The 22,657-nt window shown below is 32.9% G+C and overlaps 1 pseudogene; it reads left to right on the top strand.

The window, feature by feature from the left end:
• The first annotated feature begins 208 nt into the window (after nucleotides 1-208).
• Nucleotides 209-22,657, top strand: part of LOC138311480 (E3 ubiquitin-protein ligase rnf213-alpha-like) — a 127,485-nt pseudogene continuing 105,036 nt past the window's right edge.

Below are 22,657 nucleotides of genomic sequence, written 5' to 3'. Positions count from 1 at the left end.
AAAATGTCAACTACAAAGGTCAGTGTTTCTAAAAATAGATTGTTTCACACATTTAAGTTACTGACGATAACATCAACATAATTTGTTTAACTTCTTACAAAGATGCATAACTAAGCAATAATGATAATTTGCCATAGGTAGGAAAGGTAATTGACGGCAGGGAACGTGTATTGTGTGCAACACTTACTGTAAGCTTGATACTTTTAAGGCCCTGGAGAAAGGAGATCTTGACATCCGGCACAACCGTCAATCAGGAACAAAGAACGAGAATCATGCATACCGTCTGTCCAGTTTGTTTGAAAAACATTTGTCAGAGCTGACAGAAGAAGAAATGTTTCGGGAAACGCTGACGTGGACTCCATTTGAACATTTCATGGATAGGTTTTGTAAGATCATTATTATCATATGATCACACAACTTTATAGCTTTATAATAACTTGGATTCTCATGAAATCATGGAAAGTAATGTTTTAATCAATTCTTTAGTCTCCTAATAAGGTAAAGCGTGTTTTGGTTGATCTATCTCTTTACTTTGACAGGTCTTAGCTATCAAATATGTTCTGGTTTGATTTGAATAGTTACGATATAATAACCAGTGTCATTTAAGGACGTGTCAGGTTTATAGGGGGACAAAAACCGGAGTATCACGCGAAAAACCTACATGGGATTGACATTCAAAAGAACAAAAGTAAACGAACCTCCCATATACAGAAATGAGTGTTTCATTTCATTCTCTTGATATTAATATAAAATGACAAAAAAAATACTTAAAGATGCTCCATCGCCGACAGAGCATAAATGATATTCATCATTTGAAATGAATTGGTGTTTAATCATGTATATATATGCCTAATTAACACAAAAAATAACATAAAATAATTTATTTTGCCTTTGGTGCATGCGCAATCAGTACTTCATTCCATATAAGTTATAGTGCCACGGAATTTTTTCGGGATGCAATTAATTATTTTTCATAGTTTTAACTTGAAGTAAAATTAGAAGCTCAAACTTTTTAATGGTGGTAATGATGTAAAGTAAGTAACTTTTGTACCCGAAGGAAAATACTAAATCGTCTGCTCTTGTATTTGATAGTGAAAAAATACCATTTGTCAGCGGTGGAGCATCTTTAAAACACTATTATCATCATTGAAAAGTTTGAGCTTTTTATTTTATCTAAGAATAACAGTATATAAGCAATATATGGAATTAGTTACTGATTGCGCAGACAGAAAAGATAAATTACTTTATTTGCTTTTTTTGTTAATTTGACCTACTTATACACGATTAAACATTGATTATTGTCCAGATTATAATAATTGTTCATAATCGGTCGGCGTTGAAGGATCTTTGAAGAACTGGAATAGGAGTTATGCTAAAAACACATTTTTATTTGTAAGTTTATAATATATGAATCTACAAGCCATAACAACATACTTAGTGTCCACTGCTAATGCGTTTGCTGATTTACCGATACTTTAAACCATTACCAACGTGTTGACATCCTATTGAAATGTTAACCCATGGCAGTTTTTAATCAAAGCAATTTTTTTTGTTCAATCCGGAGATTCAATGAATTTTCATTTCTAATTCCAGAATTTACCTCTGTTTTGTGAGGAAGTTCAACATATATCTATCGCTACCTTTTGTACAATTTAAAGTGTATGGAATGAGTGTCTTTAACCTGAAAGTTTAATATAATCCGTTGATGGCATTGAAGCGCTTGCAGTATTCCTATTAATCAATTATGATTTATAGCAATGAAATATTAATACATATATATTACTATTTATAAACATGATATTTTGATATGAAATGAAAATCTTTCAAAATTGGTATTTTAAATCTTCATTTCACGCCATCAACAAGCAACCAGTGATGACGTTACAACTATTTATCATAAAGTAAAATCTGGAATTACAAACTAAACAATATTGTAGAAAGATATACAAACTTCTGAGCATGTAATTTTAATAAAGTTCACACGAATGAATGAATAACATGTGCCTTATAATCAAGTTATGAAAAGTGATTAGGACAAGCTTCAAATATAATCAGCTGATCAAAAACGGAATATCTGTTACGGAAATATTTTTTTCTTCTCAAATGGGAGTTTAGGACAAGGATAGAGTGATTAAAATAAAAAGAAAATCTGCTCTGTTATTTTCATGGATTGCATTTTTTGATATTGCATAATTACATGTAGTCGTTACTGAAACATTCGTATGCGCCCTATAATGTCTTGCCTTTAGTCATATATAGATAAACACAACACCGTGAGGACCACTGATAGGCAAAAACTGTTAGAGTTTCTGTTGCCAAATTGTGCATGTTATACATGCCTGTTCTGTTGAAAGCGTGGTTGAAAAAATAAAATAACGCAGAATTTACAAAAACATGGACAGCTAACTCTATCAGAGTATCCGATGTTACCGGATCATTACGATCATTACTAACTATGAATACAAAAAAAAGATAAAACTATTACTGGACTCAGTTTCACGAACATTCCTTAACTCTTAAGGAATCCCTTAACTTAAAATTCTCCATAGTAAAGCATAACACATTTTTACGGAAGGCTCCTTAACTTCAGATTTTTTCTTAACTTTTATAATGCTTTTGATGAGGAAATTTAAGTTAAGGATACATAAAGTTAAGGATTATTCGTGAAACTGGGCTCCGACTTTACACTACAAAATTTAAAATATAGCCCTGCATTCTTAGTCTGAGCAGGTATATTTTGTCTTTACAGATATGACACAGGAATCCAATCTTCTCAGTGTCAAAAACCAGTCAACAGCTTTCTCGAGGTACAGAGGCTATCCAGGACAGAAAGAAACAGTTAGAAGATGGATCGATTTTGGTTAAAGATTTTAGAGACATTTCTGCAAATGCTGAGAAGTTCTGCAAGTTAGCCAAAATGTTAGCAGTGAAAAACAAGCAAAAAATGCATCCATCTTTTATACACCAAATTATTGCATTACGTCAGAAGGAATTCAAATTATACCAGGATACATATGACCAGGTGACAGTTTTGGTAGATATGTGTAGTAGATTCCGAGGTAAATTTATTTTCATTAGATTCTGTTTATAGGGAGAATATCGTTCATTTAGTTCTTAATACGTTTGTTTTACAAATTATCTTGAAAATTAATATTTTGGTAAAAGAAAATCTCCATATGTAGTTGAAATGTGTTATTAGAATTAGAAAATTTTGAGGCATCACTTTAAAATGAAGAATCTTCAATTAACTCCAACTTCCGGAATTCCTCAATATGGTAACGGATATATTAGTGCCATCTGTATTTTGAGTAACTAGTAAGTGATAGCAGATGTTATCACGATTATATCATTGACGATATCATCATTTTAATCTATTTAAAAATGTATTCAAATAATAAAAAAATCGTTTTATGATATAATTTTCAGATAAAATATTTACTGATTTTATTTACCTATTTTGCTAAAGAATAAAGGTAATCTTGATCTATTGCCTGCTAAATGACATGTTTTTAATGTAATTAATAATACGAAATATTTGCTAATCATTTTGAAAATAATTTTCAGTGAAAATTGACACTATTGAGGAAAATCTGCAACTCTTACAAGACATTGAAAATGTGTCAATGTTAGAACTTTGTAAACCTGGAGTATTGGCTGAATTGAAGCATCCTGATCAATATGAACCTGTGGTGATTGCCTTTGACCTGGAACCAAAACATCTACATCAACTACCGCAAATGAAAAACTGTTTTGCAAGCCTCGTCTTTGCCAACGAATGGGAAAGTTTGGGCCAAACAGTAGCAAATAAGAGAGAAACAATGCTTTCGATTCCTGAAACCTTTGAACTTGTATGGAAGCCTTGCTTAGTTTGGTGGAACTCTACCAAGGAAGAAGTTATGCAAGGAACGGTAACAACAAAGGAGTTTGATAAAATTTTTGGTGAATTAGATTATGAAAGAATTGAAAAAGAATTCAATCTGATGGAGGAAAATGGATGTTGGATAGAAAAAACGTATGCAGGAAATTCAGCTGTTCAGAGACCTTGAAAATTGCGTGGAAGGTGCCAAGATTATCTTACAAGTGGTGGAAGTGTATAAACTAAAGGGAAACTTCACACCGATAAGGAATATAATACCTATCGTACGTATTCATTTTAGGTTTTTGTTACATTTATACAGGGAGGTCATATTTACAATAGAAATCTCCCTATATATACTTGACGATAACTTTTAGTACGGTTATGCTGTTCAATTAAGTTTAAAAAATATTTTCCATTTTAAATAACCATAATAATAAAAAAGGTCTAGTGTTTCAAATTTGTATTTTTAAGCCCCATCTGTCGAGTACGTCTGAAATCAAATATGGGCACTTCAGCCGTAACAATAGCATAATAGTGTTTTTTCTAATGCTGAAATGGTGCAATTTATCATAAATTATTAGGAATGCAAAGAAAGCCTGAACAAAGCTACTGCTGTTCTCTAGGTTAAAGTTGCTGTCTTTTTATCATAGAAAAAGAATTTAAAGTGTTCTACCTGATTTGCTCCGCCTCTCTAAGTTTTCAACTTTCTATATCTACCGACTTTTGTCATAAAATTCGTATTCGCAGAGTAGTTAAATAATTAATTTCAAATTTCCCACGTGTACACTTTTAAGATAGCTCGAATTAAACTATGAACTGAACTGTTTTGATCTATTCAGATCCGCACATGTATTGCCAATGTTAGTCACGTGATGTGACTCGGGATGCTATACGGGTAGCGCCGATATCGATCACGTGATGCAACTCAGTTGTGCGATATCACCCAAAAGTTTGAAACATGACAGTTTATCTGTGGTCGCTTTTAAATTGCATGACATTCCTTCCCTCTATCCGAATGGTATGTCAGTGCTTTTATAAATCTATATTTATCACATCATCCGACTGATATCCAGTGATTTCGCCCGTGTAATATTTTTACACATGTCACTAGTGTAATATGACCTTCAGCGATTTTCATTGGTTGAAAATTCATTGTGACGTCAGACAGAAACGATAAAATGACGTCAGGAAAAATAAGGACAAAATGGCGGCCTCTGCTGGATTTCCGGAATACATTTTGACGTGAAATTCTTGTTTTTGTAGATATTTGTAGTTATGTGATAAAAAGTATCTTAGATTTGTTTCTTTTTATATGAGGTTTTATGAAATTCGTCTCGAAGTTTTAATTTTTGCTCGCCAAGGCTCACAAAAAAAAAGCCTCTAACAATCGTTTCATAAAATCTCATATGAAATGAACACTCATGTAAGAGCCTATATATATCATATATATGCATTTATAGTCACATATTGCTTGTTTAACAATATTGTGAAAATTACACGAAATACAACTTTAATGTAACTATTTTATAGCCTGATAATACAATCGATTTTGGTCCACAGGATGTATATTAGAAGTTGCAAGTATGGTTTGGGCTTGATATTGCTTGAGATGAGATATAGATAGCTTTGAGCAATGTTTTTGGGGGTTGATTTAAACAAAATTACTTTTAATGCTCTTATCTTTGAACAAATTTTGAAAAAGCATACAATTTGCAGCCGACCTCAAGCCATCTTATTGCAAAATGTTTTGCTTTTCTCAGAAAGACAACAAAACGACCCAAAGTGATACTACTCCTATCACTTTGCTTTGTATAAATAATGTGTATGTGCTAAAATTCAAACAAACGTGAAGGCACCTGAGCCTGGGTACATGTTATAAATTGAGACTGATAGGCAGTTAAGCAATGCAAGCCTATGACAATCATTTTTGTTTTGAAGATATTACAATTATTTCAACTATGTATCGTATGATTAAATAGGGCATGGTTTAAACTTGACGTGTATAGAAAAAATGTACTTTGTCATAGGTAAAACACAATTTAAACCGTTATAACTTCATTAAAAATTATGATTACACGTATTAAGATATTATGGAAAGCAAAGGATGCAACCTTTTGTTGAAAAATAATAACTTACAACTGGAATTTTGTAATAAAATATGACGCCATTTATGTCTTCACTGAAAACAATGGTATATACGCGTACCGGTGTTTAGCAAGTTACATGTGTTTTACATTATTGTGGTAAAAATCATGTTAACGATGAAACTGTCCCAGAGAGGAATTTTAGACTATGCAAATGTACTAAAATGATACAAATAAACAAATAATTAGTTTTCTTACACCATTTTTACAGTTTGATTGTTTTGCAATAAATACTTTGACGTCATTGTACTATGACGTCATGATTTACAAATAAAAAAAATCAAATCCCCTGAAAGAACGACAAGAGCCGCGATAGCGTTTTGGAGATACAAAAACTGTTTTTCTTGTGTTTTTTAATATAGAAATAAATATCGAACACCACGTGACCAAGTATTTATCCAATGGCAATAAATGATATCTAATACAATATTATATGCATTTTACTGTTTTGTAGATGCAAAGAACAGAAATAGCCATAAATGCTTTGGACCAGTCAATGAGACAGATCTGCTCAGCCCTTGATGGTGTTCAGGAGAAACACATTACATGTCTCCGCGAGTTCATCAATTGTGCACCGCTCATACACTGGTTAAAGGAGTCGATGCCGTGTAAGGATCTAACTCCTTGTTTTTCAAATTTGTTTCGTACTTTTAGAGGTTAAGATCACAGACACTAGTATAAAAACAATTATTACAAAATTAAGACTGAACAATAGAAAGCAATATCAATTGTAGGTTAATATAGTTAAAGGGATATAACTTCCTCTGGGGTCTGCTCTATCTATTGACAGTTTTTTATTGACAGTTTTGAGGTACTTACCGGGTTTCAGTGTCTGTTAACCTCTAAGTTTTGAAAGTGAAAAGTGTTAGAAAATGAGTTGTTATAAGCTGCATTTCTTCTGAATTGATAAGTCTCTAATCGAGGGGGAGGAGAAATGACCTAACTAAATTTGTCTGGAAAAATACTGAGATTATCATAGTTAGGCGTCAGAATGAGAACGAAAATTTATCCAAAACGCAAAATATCTAAAACAGATTTCTGGATTGAAATGGCAGTACCGATGGCTATTGAGGGGTGTAATTTTGCAACTGCGTTTTCCCTGTGAAATTCTTTTTTTAACTTCTCCCGTTCCATCATAAAGATTGACCTTAAATTAGTTTTGAATGAATATGTGTGGAATACTTCCTGTTTGCAATGCAACCGAAATTCATGATATTGAGTTTGTGTTTGTGTGAGTTTGTTCATTACATACTATGGGATATAATCAAACTCGAGTTTCTTACTGATATCATCATATAAAATAATTAAAAAAAATAAATCAGACAGCAAGCTAAGCGATTTAATAAAATTCTTACAACAATGTATGTAGTCATTAAAGATCAGTGAGATAATAGGTTTTCACGTATTGTTAAAATAATTCAATATATTACAGCTGGTTTGAAGGAGCTGAAGGTGTTTGTAGACCTGGCTACCATTTCTGCTGGGGAAGGTGATATAGAGATTGCCAAGGTGAGGTGTTTACACTCGGCGACTACAGGATACGCTCCACTGATCTTTAACCTCAATGATGATATAGGTTACAACGACTTCCTTGAGAAATGTAAGCTTGTGTGGAATGAACTGGAAGCTGATCCAAATCCTCCCGAAGAAGTTGGTAAGTGGTATCTATTTTTTATGCACACCTTGGCACACCTTTCCACTTTGACTTTCTTAAATAGTAATATTTAGACACACTGTTTCAAGCCCAAAACAGTATGGAGATAATGTGGAAGATTGGAGAAAGAGAGACACAACAATGATGTTAATGGAAGCTATATTTTTGAAGTCTCACTGTAACGTTAACCTAACCCATTTAGTACACGACCCGTTTCGGTACAAAATTTGGTTTTCTCCCTCTAAAATCTTAGTGTTTTCTCATCTATGCTATTATGGTGTAAAAATACCAGTACAAAATGACCGTATATGTTGACAGTGGGTGTCGAACAGTAAATCGACGGCTATTTTATGCTACATTTTTATGCGTTTTCAAGGAAAGTAAATCACCAAGGTTCATTACGTTCATTTGACGTCACATGCAGTCATGAATTAAAAATTAAATATTGTACTTCTAAGATCTTTCATTATATAAAAAACATTACTCACAAAGAATTCATTTATTCTCCCTCTCCCTCTTTTCTATTTACATTATATTGGTTGTTGTTTTTCTTGATTTTAAAGCTGTTATTTTATGTAATGTAAAAAATATAAACATTTGTTTAACAGGTAGGGAAAATTCTGCATTTCTGAAAACTGTGTTCAGGAATCAGTATTAATGTACCAACCAAAATATGGTCAGTGCATAGCATGAAAACTACAATATAATATCAATATCAGGAAATACACATACATGTATAGATAATTTCATACTCTAAGTGTTCCTGAATTGAACAAATGTGGATACATTAACAAATGTGGATACATTTATTTTTATCTGTAAGAAGAAACTGTAAGAATGTTTAAGTTTAAGTCTATTGCATCCACATTGGGCCTATTTGATACATATTCAACTCAATATACAATTTTATCCCGTCTCAGACAAGAATCTTGTATTCCTATTGGTTAAATGACGTAACGTGATATATAAGATAAAAGTCGTATCAAGTTAGTAGAAATCGTATCAGGTTTGGACGATAGAGTTATCGTTCTTTGCTCCTAACGTCATTAGCAACAAGATGGCGGGCAAGTAACGCTTCGCGACCACGGTACTAAAAAAAGATGGAGAAAAATGTTTGAATGAAAGCGCTGATGACCTATATCAAAGCAAACCTAAATCTGCAACCCTTATTTAGGATTATTTAACAGAAATGGGCCATGGTAACGCATTCTGTTCTTCAATGAGGTGAAATTTGAGTCGTTTTGGTTTCCATACATAATGCATTTTACAGTTTTTCATTGAAAGGGTCTTCGACGGGATAAATTCGTTACTAGTATGTTAGTGACCTAATACGGAAAAAATATTGGGTCTAAAATAAACATGTATCAGGCACGGCTTCGCCTCGCCCGATACAATTTTGTTTGAAGCCCAATTTTTTTTCCGTATTAGGTCACTAACAAACTGTGTAAATAATAGTACAGTATACATGTACCTGCATGCTTTACCTACATGTACAAATTTGCATGTACCAGGTATATACATGATACAAGATGTTTTCATTTTCTCCTTTTTCATATCCTTCGACTGTTAAAACTCTATATATGACTTCTTTATGAAAAAAAAATGATGGCAAAATGATCCCCTTCATGAACTATTTCAAAATGGCCATCAATCCGTAATCCAATTCTTTTAGATTGTCTCTTCTTCTACAGCTTTCTTGTCTGTGTGTATTGCTCTTTACATAAATATAAAAGACAGAAAGAATGTTTTTTTAAAACTAATAAAACATAAACAATACACATAGATGTTTTAATTACATTATTGGCAGTATACAGTACGTATATGTTAACATAAATGTAATAAAAAGTAGAATATTCGTTAGTTGTACGTAGTAAGTAAGTTAGTATAACGGTGTTTACATAAGTCTTGTCAATTTTTTAAGTTTTGTCTGTACACCTATATATTTGTCTGATCGTCCATACGAGCAGACACCTACAATGTATACATGTACATATACGCGTACAGGCAACTCTCTAATTACTGTTTTATCTTAACAGTGTGCGATATAAAACAAGTTCATCTTCATGATGGCTTTAAAAGAATAATCATATATATATATATTGAAGAAAGTATTTCCATATAAATTTGTGATTCTATTTTTTCCAGTATGATACTAACAGGCAGATCGACTGGCTCAAGACCGTAAAAACAGGCTCATGGCTCAGTTGAAGTTACTTCACTTGAACAAACTCAGGCAATTAACACAAATGGGATATATCAAGTGGGTCTTTTACCAGATCAAATATGGGACCAGAAACCTGTAAGTACTTAGTCTTTAGCTATAAAAACTTTTTAAGGTGGTACATAAAGTGATAAATGTACACATTTGTACCTGTGATAGGACAGCTTTTTCTATCAAATAGTTATAAAAAATTGTTGTATGGAACTTATTGTGCTTTCGTGTTACAAATTCCTGCACATTCATTAGAATCTTGATTGCTGTAGTTAGAATCACAATGACTGTATTCATGCAACTCTTGCATAATACACGGTGATATGGAAAACCATCACCGATTACATTTAGCCACAGTGTAAGCGAAACAATCCGCCATATAGTTTGCCCAGTGAGTACCAATGGCATTTAAGAGTTGCAAAATTGCCCAAAACACTTAAACTTCAAGCAAAGGACTCTGATCAATAAATGTGTAGGTATATTAAGGATCTTCTCTTCTGAAAGAAAACAAAAAATAATCTATGACTTACTTTTTTCGAATACAAATTTTTGGAAATAGGATTTGTACTTGAATTGAACTATATGTATTGTGAATCAAAGATAGCTATTTAACACTATGTGATATTTTACCGAAATTTCACTACTTCATACCATACACACGCTTCGAATCTAGTTTTCTGATAAGTATGATAAATTGTAATAATGTTTTGATAATAGAAAACACGCGGTGGTAATGCATTTTATTTGGTCAGAATACTGGTATAATTTACCAATTACCCTTTAAATTATGAAGACCAACATACACCCATTTTCACAGTTTTGACAGATTCAACGCTTTATAAAAAAAAGTTCTGATGACTACCTTTTCTAATATATTTCAACTTAAACAAAAAACCGGTTCCAGTTTCAAAAGGATGATGTTCGTAGAAAATACTATTTTTAGAGTACTTCGAGCGTGAAACGTTGTACGAAAATGCATAAGATGGAATATAGATGTTTTGTATATCTGCAGGAGTTGCAAGATGTAATAAGTCTACACTTGGCTGAAGATAAAGTTTACCGCTACGACATGCTACTTGATCTACAGAGTCGACTCATGTTAGTGGCAGGCAAGGCAGAGAAGGGCAAGGACGATGTAGACCGATTCACACTGGTAAATACATGTAGTCATACTAAACATGAATAACACATGGAGTGTCTTATATTATACAACTAAACCTTCAAATTGTGGTTACCACTTCCGTGATGCGGTTTTCGCCGTTATTCCGTTGTTTATGATATGAATTGCCATACATTTAGGATACATTAGGATCATCAATGTCATCATAAATTATATTTGTGTTCGACTGCCTATGTATTTTTGTTATATTATTAACTAAAGTATTATAACATAAGCAAAGGTTTTAGAAATACGCAATTGGGTTAAGCATTTAAAGTGAATTAATGATAGCGACCGGAGCCTAGCTTGTTACTGATCTTACAAACAAACAAGTCTTATGCAATGCTTTGAAGTTAAAAAAATACTTGATTGTAATCCTTCCGTCTATTGTCCGTCATCACAATTCATCAAATACCCGTCAATAGTCTGTTCGTTCATAAACATTTTGTATTCATGCTACTTAAGATTTTAAACATACAAATTAAACATAAGTTCCCTTAGTCAAATTTAATTTGCGAATAACATACCGAAAGGCTACCATTTTTTCCATTTGAAGTTTGTTTAATGCTATCAATTTTGATATGATAATTGGAGTTAGAAACCACTGTTTCTCAGAATGTTCAGATAGGGTTTCATATACATATATCCATATGCATATAACCATATGTATATATTTACACTTGCTAGGCTTGATCACTATATGTAGGTACTAGCCGATTTTTGTTTACCATAACTGCATGGTAACATTGAACTTTGAACTTGCGTATGAAAATGTGCTATGCAACGTACAGGGGCTACTTTTTTGTTTACATTTTGACGCAACATTACGCAATACGTGTGTGTATTTTGTTGTTTTTCATAGAATTTTGGAAAAATGTAAACAATATATATATGTTTTATATTTATATATGATACAAACATATTTAAAATTAACAATTGTATAAAGAAACGGGAAAAATATCCCGACCGGAGCGACGTGCAGTGCTTTCATTTTTGTTAAAAATGATGGATGTCAAATGTAAACATTACCTCTGTGTCTGTGTCCTACGATCGAGTCTTTTGGGTAAACATTACCTCTGTGTCTGTGTCCTACGATCGAGTCTTTTGGGTTGACGGGCGTGAGACCCTCTGACAAAGCTAGGTCAGTTATAAACATATTCTCTTGTCTTTGTTCTTTGAGAATTTAATCATGTGTATTATAAAACATGCACCGCTAGTAATCCACGTGTTGACAGTTACGCGTCACCACAAATACATTGTATCCATCGAACACAAGTGAAGTTGTTCCATCTACATGTATAGGATGGCGATGGATCTAAGCGTAGATTATATAATCACATGGCTCCGAAGGATGTAATATCGTCAAGTCAGACGACAATCTCAAAACAAATTTAGCTACTTGAACACTGGTGTTTTGACAACTTCGGAAAAACTCCAGTGTGTAAGCGTGCGTCAGCCTCGCCTCACTGCACAATAACGGTCACCGAGTTCACACATGTGGCCGATGAAAAAATACTTTATGTTATTACGCTATATATGAACTTTTAGCAAAATTAAATAATACCTATTTAAAGTTCTGATCTGATTAAATAAAATTATCTCTGAAATTTACTTTGTTTGTCATGTTTATTTTACACTGAAATATTGAACTTTTTTGTCGTCGCGGATGAATAATTCTACTTTACGTGAAGCGTCATCATTCGCTGTTCAATTGAGTAAGCTCCTCCCACTTTTGACCGACTTTTATTGAATAATTACGTCACTTTTAAATGACGATTTTATTGCATTAAATATAAAAAAAAGTCGTGCGAGTGTAAATATAAAGATTGGATTTTCGTTTTCTATATGAATATTTTGTAGTACGTTCATGTGCATATTTAAATGCTGGGGTGACGAAATAAAAAAATAGGATTTTAAGCTAAAAATTGGCATTTTTTTTTAGCAATTTTTCATTTTTGACTTGATGCCAAAATTGTTTTCTAACATCAAACTATTATTCTAATCAGTAATTTGACATTTGACCTCTTATTAATCAGTAAAAACAACAATAACAACCAAAAAACAATGTAAACATCGTATAAGTACGCTTATGACGTCATCAAGATGGCCGCCATCTCGAATTTCACTAAAAAGTGAAAAATATTCATAACATTGACATTTTTCACTGAAGTAGAGAAATCAGGTATCAAAATGATCACAATAGAACAACAAATACAAATCAGGACCAAATAATCAAATTTATGTATATTCGGTTGAAAATTTCATTTTTATTGGATACAATACGCCCAACGACCCTTTTATACGACACACGTGCGCTCAGTCATTTACATATCCACCTAGCAATTGTCCACGGTATATCACCTACAAATACATAAGCTAACCCCTTACGTGTAAATATATGCAGGGCTTTGTTCCTCAAAGCTGTCATTTAGATGTTTCACAAATTGAACTTTCCACACAAATGAATAGAAATCCTATTAATAATCCATCCACATATTTCCACATATAATATAGTACGCTATGTACTCGACTGGCCACGTGCACATGACCACCTGTATGTAAACTACCGAAGGCACACACGTGTACATGTGCGGGTAATATCCAATGTATATCGAAGTGTTTTATAAGCTCGTATTGACATATTTTGGGATCTAGCTGACAATATAACTTCAATGAAACCTTGGCAAGTGCGTGCAGTGTTTATTTTTAGTTTGATAATGTTATCTACTATTAGAATTTCCGAGTTTGTTTATAAGAATGGATCTCGTACGTGAAAAGAAGGTATGAACTCATTCATTTCTTTTTATTCAACTGTATAGATCTATATATGGTTCTTAGAAACTTAATTTGAGAAACATTGAAAATACTAACCCATTTCATTCGTATCGGACGTCCTCAGGTTACACGTAAATACGTCTGGGGTATATACATGTAGTACAGTAGATCTAGAGCCTGTCAGGTGTTAGTTGTTACACCTTGAATAGCGAGCGGTCGACTGATTGCACGTGTGTGTGTGGTTCACGCGCTTTAATATAGGGGTCGGCACCCCGGTGTTGTATCTAAGCAGAGTTAAAACAAAATGGCGACTGTCCCTCCTTAGAAACGTAAAGGGCTGTATCAGAAACGAACTTTGAAGAAAAAAATATTGAAAATAAGACTTTGATATTTTTTTTAATATCAAATGTTTACTTTTTATCTTGCATTGTCAGTTTTAACTATGAGACCTATCTACATGATATAGTATATGGGATGAATGACATTACCTTTATTTAAGGTCACAGGGATTAAATTAGTCATATTATGAAATAGAAAGGTAATTTTAAATCAAAACATAACCGTTGACATGATATTCTCCATTTTATATATTGATAATGACAATGACTATGTCATTGTCATTGCCATTGTCCCTTTCATATATTGTGATTCCACATATCATTGACGTGAACTATATGTCATTTCTCACATACAAAAGTAAGCTTTAATTTAGATTCAAGCCGAATGGGCCAAGAGAAGCCTAAAGCAGTTCGCAAGTTACGTATACGTCCAATTGTGTCTTATTGGTTTCTTATACGACATTGTATTTAGTCTGCTTGAAATTGTATATTTACTACAGTTATCGAGTCTTAGTTAGTGAAATGTATAGATCTATTCATGTATGAATGTAGAACCGCATAAATGTCACGGACATATGAAAATATATCAGTAAAATGTGACTGTTATAAGAACAAAGTTTCACCTTTATATTAATGTGTTAGAATAAAATATTTACAGTCAGTGGTGATTTGATAGTATAAACCCCGTTGTTTCTACAACAATCATAATCGTTTTTAGCCGATAGAAATACGGTGGGGATACGGTAAATATGCAAATAAGGTGTATAATGTAGTAATATTTTTATCAGCAAAAAGACACTAATTAGTATTCAAAAGTCATCGTTTTATAAAGAATCCATCGATATCAAATTATTTTAATTTGGAACATCCTTAGGGTTAAACAATAATCATTTAACGTCTTATTGAGTTCAAATCTTCATAGTTGCTTCCAGAAAATAGAACTCAATGTCGGACTACATGTTTACATGAAAAAAGCATTCGCACGACACGGAATCGTCTAGATAATCATCAAGCATCAAGCCATTAACCATCAAGATGAAGTTCGTTTCATACACGTTAAATCTACGAAACTCATCAGTGAAATTTTTGTCCGTCAAGATGCTTTGTTAGTATTTAAGGTCAATTTAATAGGTATGAAAACGTCACGTATTTTGACACAACGACCACGACGCATACGCTTTCCAACAGTAGTTTTTTGGTGTCAAGCGTCGATCACAACATACAATGACGTCATTTGATTATTGATGACGTTGACAATGATGCCGTGACACTGAGAAATCAGTAGTCCGGTCAAGGTTTACCGTGTCAGCCAATCAGAAAGCGTACAGAGTTTATTATACGTATGGTATAAACAAATTGTTAATTAATAGCTGCAGTGTTTATTTTATGTCCTGAGAGGTGAATAACATCGCCTATTGTGGTAGAAGATCATTCAATTTGCTTAAATCTGTTGTAGATTTTGGATTCAGTTGTCCGGCTTGCCAACACCTACATCAAGCTTGTATCATCTGGATGTGTGTTGTTCTCAGAATGGAAAGCGAAATTCTGGTGTGACCTTTGCCGTCAGGTTTGCTCTGTCATAACCATTGGAATGGGAGATCATGTCAACAGCTTGAAAGGGCGGAAAGGATTAGAGGAGGATGTTGTCAGTTCAATCGTACCACGAATTGCTAAATATCTGGAGAAATGCTATGAGGACTGGCTACAGTACATCGCAGACAAGAGGGATCAGTACTATGAACTAAACTATCTGACTATCGATCAAATGGTCATCCTCCAAAAAGAGCTTGTCAAGGTCGGAACTCAGCAGGAACCATCCCAGCTGATCTTTCCCCTTCTCTCGGCAATAAAGAAAGACTGTAGTATGATCGATCTGATTTCTGCAATGAGAACTGCCCAGAAAGAGGTTAAGAAAAAGGAAAAACTTCGGGATGAAAAAACAACTGAAACTCATTTCGACGAAAAGATGGATAAGGGTGAGGAGGAAGCAAATTTTATACGAGAAATAATGGCTGCAGGATACACTGAAGAACTCACCAAAAAGGCTTTACGTCATTTTGAGGCTGATAAAATAGACGAAGGTAATACAATTATGCAAAATATTTATTTGAAATCAATTGTTGACTTTCGGTCAATGCTATGATGTAAAAATTGATTAGATTATAAGGTACATTCTGATCTGCATATGTATAATCGAGACCTTAGTATATAATCCATGATGTATATAATCTTAAATATTTGTTCGATTCATATAAAATTCCACAAAACTTCGTGACGAGCTTCACACAACATAAAGCTCGCTGGTAAATATATAGCTAGGACTCGCGTATCATACTACATGCTGTACACAAAAATTGCACGGAAAAAAACATTGGGAACTAGTGTACGTAAATGTCCCATATCGAAAGATGTATACTTTTCCTGAATTCGAAAATGCTCTCATGAGTGTCGGAGGCATCAAGGCATATATCTATGTGAATATGTCCATAAATATTGAGTAGACGTCCAAACAAATAAACATACCCGAAAAACAATTAAAAATCATCTATTTTTGTTGTTTAGAAGCGCTATTCGGGAATGTTTTAAAACCCTGCCCGTTTACAGAAATCAACACATATTTACGCTATTGTTTTCGCGAGCGTATTAAGCCGTTGATTTATTAACAATATTATGTAACCTTTGGGGATAATTTTAAGTGGCATATTATTTGAATGAGGACATTGGTTCCTTTTCCATTATTTTTCAAAATTTAAACTATACTATGAATAGAGTGTTTTTTGAATACGGTTTTCAATATGAACAAAAATAGAAGAGAAAAATACAACATGATATCATTATGTACTTTGTTCTAATTTAAGCTATCGTATGGTGTATGGAACATGATGATCAGTCTGACTCCGATGAGGACTTAGATGAACTTACTGTTGGAAATTTCAAAGGTTGGACGAAAACACCGTATTCTATATCGCAGATCACTTCTGATCTTGTTGCAGATCTACAGACAAGCAAGGAGTATGTTTTACTTATCAAATTGGTATTTCAAATGAATGATAAAGTGAGGTTTAAGATTCCGTTTATATATCACTTCTCAGTATACTTGACTATAACTTAGTTGATACAAAGTGTCTATGCATCCGTCCTAACCATATTACTGTTGACTTGTAGATGTTGTGTTGCTTGTAAATTTTGCCAGATATGCAAACAATTCAAGTTTTGCACAGGATTTAGTACATATTTCTTTCACCAAATAACTAGCCGTTATCTTTTTAGTGTATATGTCATGTAATAGGAGCGCTATTATGACCGAAATTCGACTTTAGAAAGGCTTACACATCGAGTCTTTTTGACCTTGCCAGGAAAATGGCAGCTTTGCCAAAAATGGTTCCCTAACGTTCTGCGCATGGTTTATAAACTTATTTTATGTAACCACTGGAAGTGGTATCCGCGGCTCAACTGGTAAACGCGCTAGTCATGGATAGGTCCAAATATATTCGGGTCGAACTGCATACTTCTTAATTGTATTAAAACCTAAACTGGGATCAGTTGACTTCTTTAAAGTATTTATCAATTTCGCTGCAGGAATAATATATATATTTTTAATATATTGTGACAATGGCTGGGTGTGTTTTATACAGAATTTCATTTTGGCAAGAAAGGTTAATTAATTTTGCATGTGTTATCGCTTTATATGTCAAAATTTGCAATAACCCCAGTTGCTTCCTAAAATGTGAGTTTCTGCAACTGAATGTATGCAATCACAAGCTGTTTCGGAACTGGACACTTAAAAGACTTTTTCAAGCTGTTCTCGATCAATGATAATTATTTCGTTAAGATATTAGATATTATCCAAAATTTGCCGTTTAGATGATATAACTGATATATAACTCAATAATTTCCTATGGATATCTATATGTATGATGTTTTTACAGAATTCATTGAACGTTTGATTTCTTAAAAACATGATTCAAATTGTGTTTATTTCTCCAAACGTGAGACCCGTTTGAGAATATGTTAACAACAAATTTGACATGTACATGTACATATACATAGAATAAACTAGAGAACAAAAGATTAATTTTAAATGAACTTTCATGTCATTAGTGAAATCAGGATCTTTTCCGATATATTTTCATAGCTTAACCCCAATCTTTGGTAGAACTAGTTTACAAAGAGACAGATAGATTTAGATTGTCCTACATTTTTCTTAAAATTTTTTCGAATGGTATTTAATCATTTCTTGGTTGAAACAATTGTTCTGTTGGATTAAACATCGGTTTAAGATACTGATAATTGTCTGATATTTCAGAGAAGTGCATGTAGACCCGCTCATCGAGGACCTTGAGAAGCTTTGGGAGAACTTTCTAACCTCAATCTCATCCAGTGTGTCCGACTACTTAAGTGTAGAACACTTAGGGTTAGTCCTTCGGTGTCTGGCTGATGAAGGTGAATAGATATTCGATGGCTTGCAATTTAAGTAAAGTGAATTAGTTGCAATGGAAAAAAACACCTTTTCAAATTATGAGAAATTGTTACGATACCTGTAAATATAGATCTATGATGTTAAGATGAAGCTTAGATTATAAATTAAGCTCAAAACTTGTTTTCCACATGATTATTATTCACTATGAATGGGTACCATGTTTCGCTGATTTCCTGAATATTTTAGTTATAAAAACGATATATTGTATCATTTCAGAAACGTTCACTATCACAAGACATCTCATCCAGACTTTTAAGGAAGGTGTTCCAAATCTCATCATTTGTCCACAAAGTAAGATATATAAGTAAAAATGAATGATATAGATGGTACCTGCATGATAGATGGTACGTGCATAAAGATCATTTTGATAAAAAATATAATTGCAATTGTCATTGGCTGTATATGTTTAACTTACCTTGCCTATAGTACTGGTGAGTTTATTCCATGACGCGATGTCCTTCCGTCGTATGTCTGTCCTTTTAAATAAATCACACTGGTAACTGTTTTAGCTTTGGCTATAATATCAAAGCAGGTGCTTTTTTTTTCAAACTTCAGGCTGTACACAAAAATTTATTTGAAAAAGTTAGTAACCAGAATACGTAAAACAAATATCCCGTATCGAAAGATGTATACTTTTCCTGAATTCGAATATGCTCTTATGGAGTGCCTAAAAACAATTGCATGAAACTGTTATAGAACTGAAAAATTATCGATTTTTATTGTTATTAAGTGCTATTCGGCAATGATCTAATTTTTCTGTCGATATAGAAAATGTTTCACATAGATGTACATATACAACCTGAAATAATTTTCACGTGCATTTTAAGCCATCAAACATACTAGCTCTCGTTGTTGGCCAAAGTGCTGGCGCTCGAATAGCGCTTCTAAACAGTAAAAATCGATAATAAGAAACATAAAACTTTTTTCACATAACATGTCTTAACATGTAAAGATTTGTCACATGTAATTGTTTTACAAGGATTCCGTCATATAACAGGTATGACCCCCATATGAAGTGGGGCTACTTGTTGTTATTGTTTCTTATTGGTATTCTTATTGTTCTTTTTTTTCCACCCAAAAAGTGTCCTACTTTCCGGAACCTTTTCTCGGTGTAAGACTATAAAAACATAGATTACCTACATCCAAATATTTAGACTAATGAAACCATGTGATTGTGCATTTCATCGAATGAACGGTTAGTATCTAACTAGATGTTTATCTAATTATGGTACAATATGTCAGTATCCATTCTTAATTATTCTACATGTGCAGCATTAAGTCTCCATCGAAAAATGCAATCCAGTAATAAAAAGAATAGTAACCTTATTGACTCTTCGTTCTTCTTTCATTCATACAATGTAAACACCAAAACATTAAGTTAACTTAAAAATCATACAAGATATTAGCTGTAACTGCAGCCGTAATGTACCGTAAATAATCTGCTAAACGTCATCAATACAATGTCTGTTAGAACAGCGCAATAGATCGGTCATATAATCCTGATATTCTATTTTAGTTTAACATTTTTCTGAAAGGTATAAGTCCTTGGTAAATCATGTTTACAATTTTTTAGGAAAACATTGAGTTATATATATAAAAAAAAACCAACAACATCGTGCATAAAGAAATGTGAAGGACTATGTATGATAAGGGCTCTTTTTGGCCCACAAATCTATCGTTTTTTAAAACTTAGTATTAAGAAATTAAGATATTGTACTTAAAATATTTAGTACATCTCTTATCTAAATGTTTGCAGCTTATTTTGTAGCTTTAGTTGCTATGGTCATCTGAAATACGCATAAATCAAAGATGCTACACCACTGACAATGGTATTTTTGCTATGTCATTAACAGAAACAGACGAATTAGTATTTTTCGTCAGTTATGAAAGTTTCTTACTTTACTCCATTACCACACATTGAAAAGTTTGAACTTCTAATTTTACTTCAAGATTGAAAATTCGAAAAAAATGAAAATATCAAAAGTAATTAATTGCGTCCCGGAAAAATTCATTATGATGGCACTATATTTTATATGGAATGAATAATGATTGCGCATGTTCAAAAAGCTAAATAAATTGCTTAGTATATTTTTGTCTTAAACTATATGTACAGAATTAAACACCAATTATTGTTCTAATGATGAGTATCGTTTATGCTCTGTCGGCAATGGAGCATCTTTAAGTGGATTTGAAAATTTTTTTTCTGCCTAAAGTTTCACAGTTTTTGTCTCAGAAACAATAGAGCACAATTTTGAAAAAAAACTCAATCGTTATTCAGAATATGCGGATACATCCTTAGTAGAAAAAAGTTTGTTCAAGGATGCGCTCTATGGTTTCTAGATGAAAAATGACGAAATTAACGAAATAAAAAAAAAATTAATAGTTTTTGCATATCTATAATGGTTACCACACAGCAACTACAACTGCAATGTTACATAACCATCATCCTTATTGGATTAAAGATGTACTCAAAATTTGATATTCAACAATTAAATCACTGAATATCAGTTTGAAAAATTGACGCTTTGAGGGCCAAAAGATTACCAAACCCCATGCATAAGGAGAAATTGAGTTATATAATATTTATCGTTTATCATCATTCTCTCATAACCTTCAAAACATCAAAATTGTTCTTTAAACACATGTTTCTGCTTTGACTCAGATTTTTTTGTCAAAGTTTTCTTTTTGTTTTCTATAGATCAATTTTCTTCTCTGTATACTATCAATGTTGTCAACTTATTAGAATTAACAACATATATATGCTGGGTGTTCCGATTGCAGTGAGTCGCGATTTATTTCCATTAATACTTGTGTACTTGTACTTGTCATGTACTTCATCGCGCCAATATTCACGCCACCCCATTTCATCACCCACCATAAGTAACAACAGAATAGGACCACGTGTTTCGGTATCACTTATACAGTGATAATGATAAAGTGATCATGATAATTTCCAAAGGTTATTGAAACAATACAACTGCAAAATATTGGTGCGTATGTCGTAAGTTCAAGGCCCGGATACCTAGGTGTTGCTTTGATATATACATATTATTTATATGTGATGTTGATCTGAAGGATTTGAAATTCCTGTCGCTAAATTGTACACATGCATACAATTTATATTCTGTATGAATAATGTATATATATATCTATGGGTCAAGGAAGTGATATCAACAGTTATTTTCCATATAACACTGGATCCTTATAGACATATGTCTGTTGGATACGAATTACTTAGAGTAGTAAATATAGGGCAAAGAAGTAATTCTAACAGTGCGGACAAAAGATTGTCGAATTTTCGAGGCGATCTGCCCCTTTGTCAAAGACACAAAAAAACAAATAAAATTATATGTTAAGGACGGTCACGGACGTACACAAAAACATGAACAATAAACACATATAGAACATACTGATAAACTAAAGGGACAATATCTATACGTATTGTTTGAATGATCCCTTTAGTCAGTCGCTATAATTAGTTGCGATAGCCTAAGGCTTATTTAGTTTATCTATAAAGGCATATCAAAATGGTGTGTAGTTAAAATTAGTTTTAAATTAGAAATTGTTTACATTTGTACATACGTAGACATTTTATATATATGTAATAAATGTGTGTAACGCTAGGCGTATCAAACAGAGAAGGTGTCAGTCTGTTTATTTATAAATAAAAGAGGGACATTGTACGATTAGATTTCATGGAAGTAACCATGAAATATGTAAACAAGTGAAAAAAATACAGACTAAGACAACTCGCCCCCAGTAAAGTCGTCCCAGATAGCCTTATTCCGTGATATTGCTCACAAAGGGCAGACAGCACCGCACCAGCATCCCAATGTCAAACAGACGATAGAAAAAAAAGAAAAACAGTAGTAGTGAGAAATATATTGATAGCTTGATACAGGAGGAACCTTTATCGTTCATGCCTCGAGGGTTTCGGGTCTGCAGTTTAGTGATCCAGAACCTTTCCCTAGAGAGAAACGCTTTGTCTCAGTCCAAGTGGGGCAGTGATCAATGGGAACCATATAATGTGTGTATA

Source organism: Argopecten irradians, unplaced genomic scaffold (genome assembly GCF_041381155.1).
Source record: "Argopecten irradians isolate NY unplaced genomic scaffold, Ai_NY scaffold_0030, whole genome shotgun sequence".
NCBI classification, from domain to species: Eukaryota; Metazoa; Mollusca; class Bivalvia; order Pectinida; family Pectinidae; genus Argopecten; species Argopecten irradians.
This window is presented reverse-complemented; position numbering and strand designations above follow the sequence as displayed.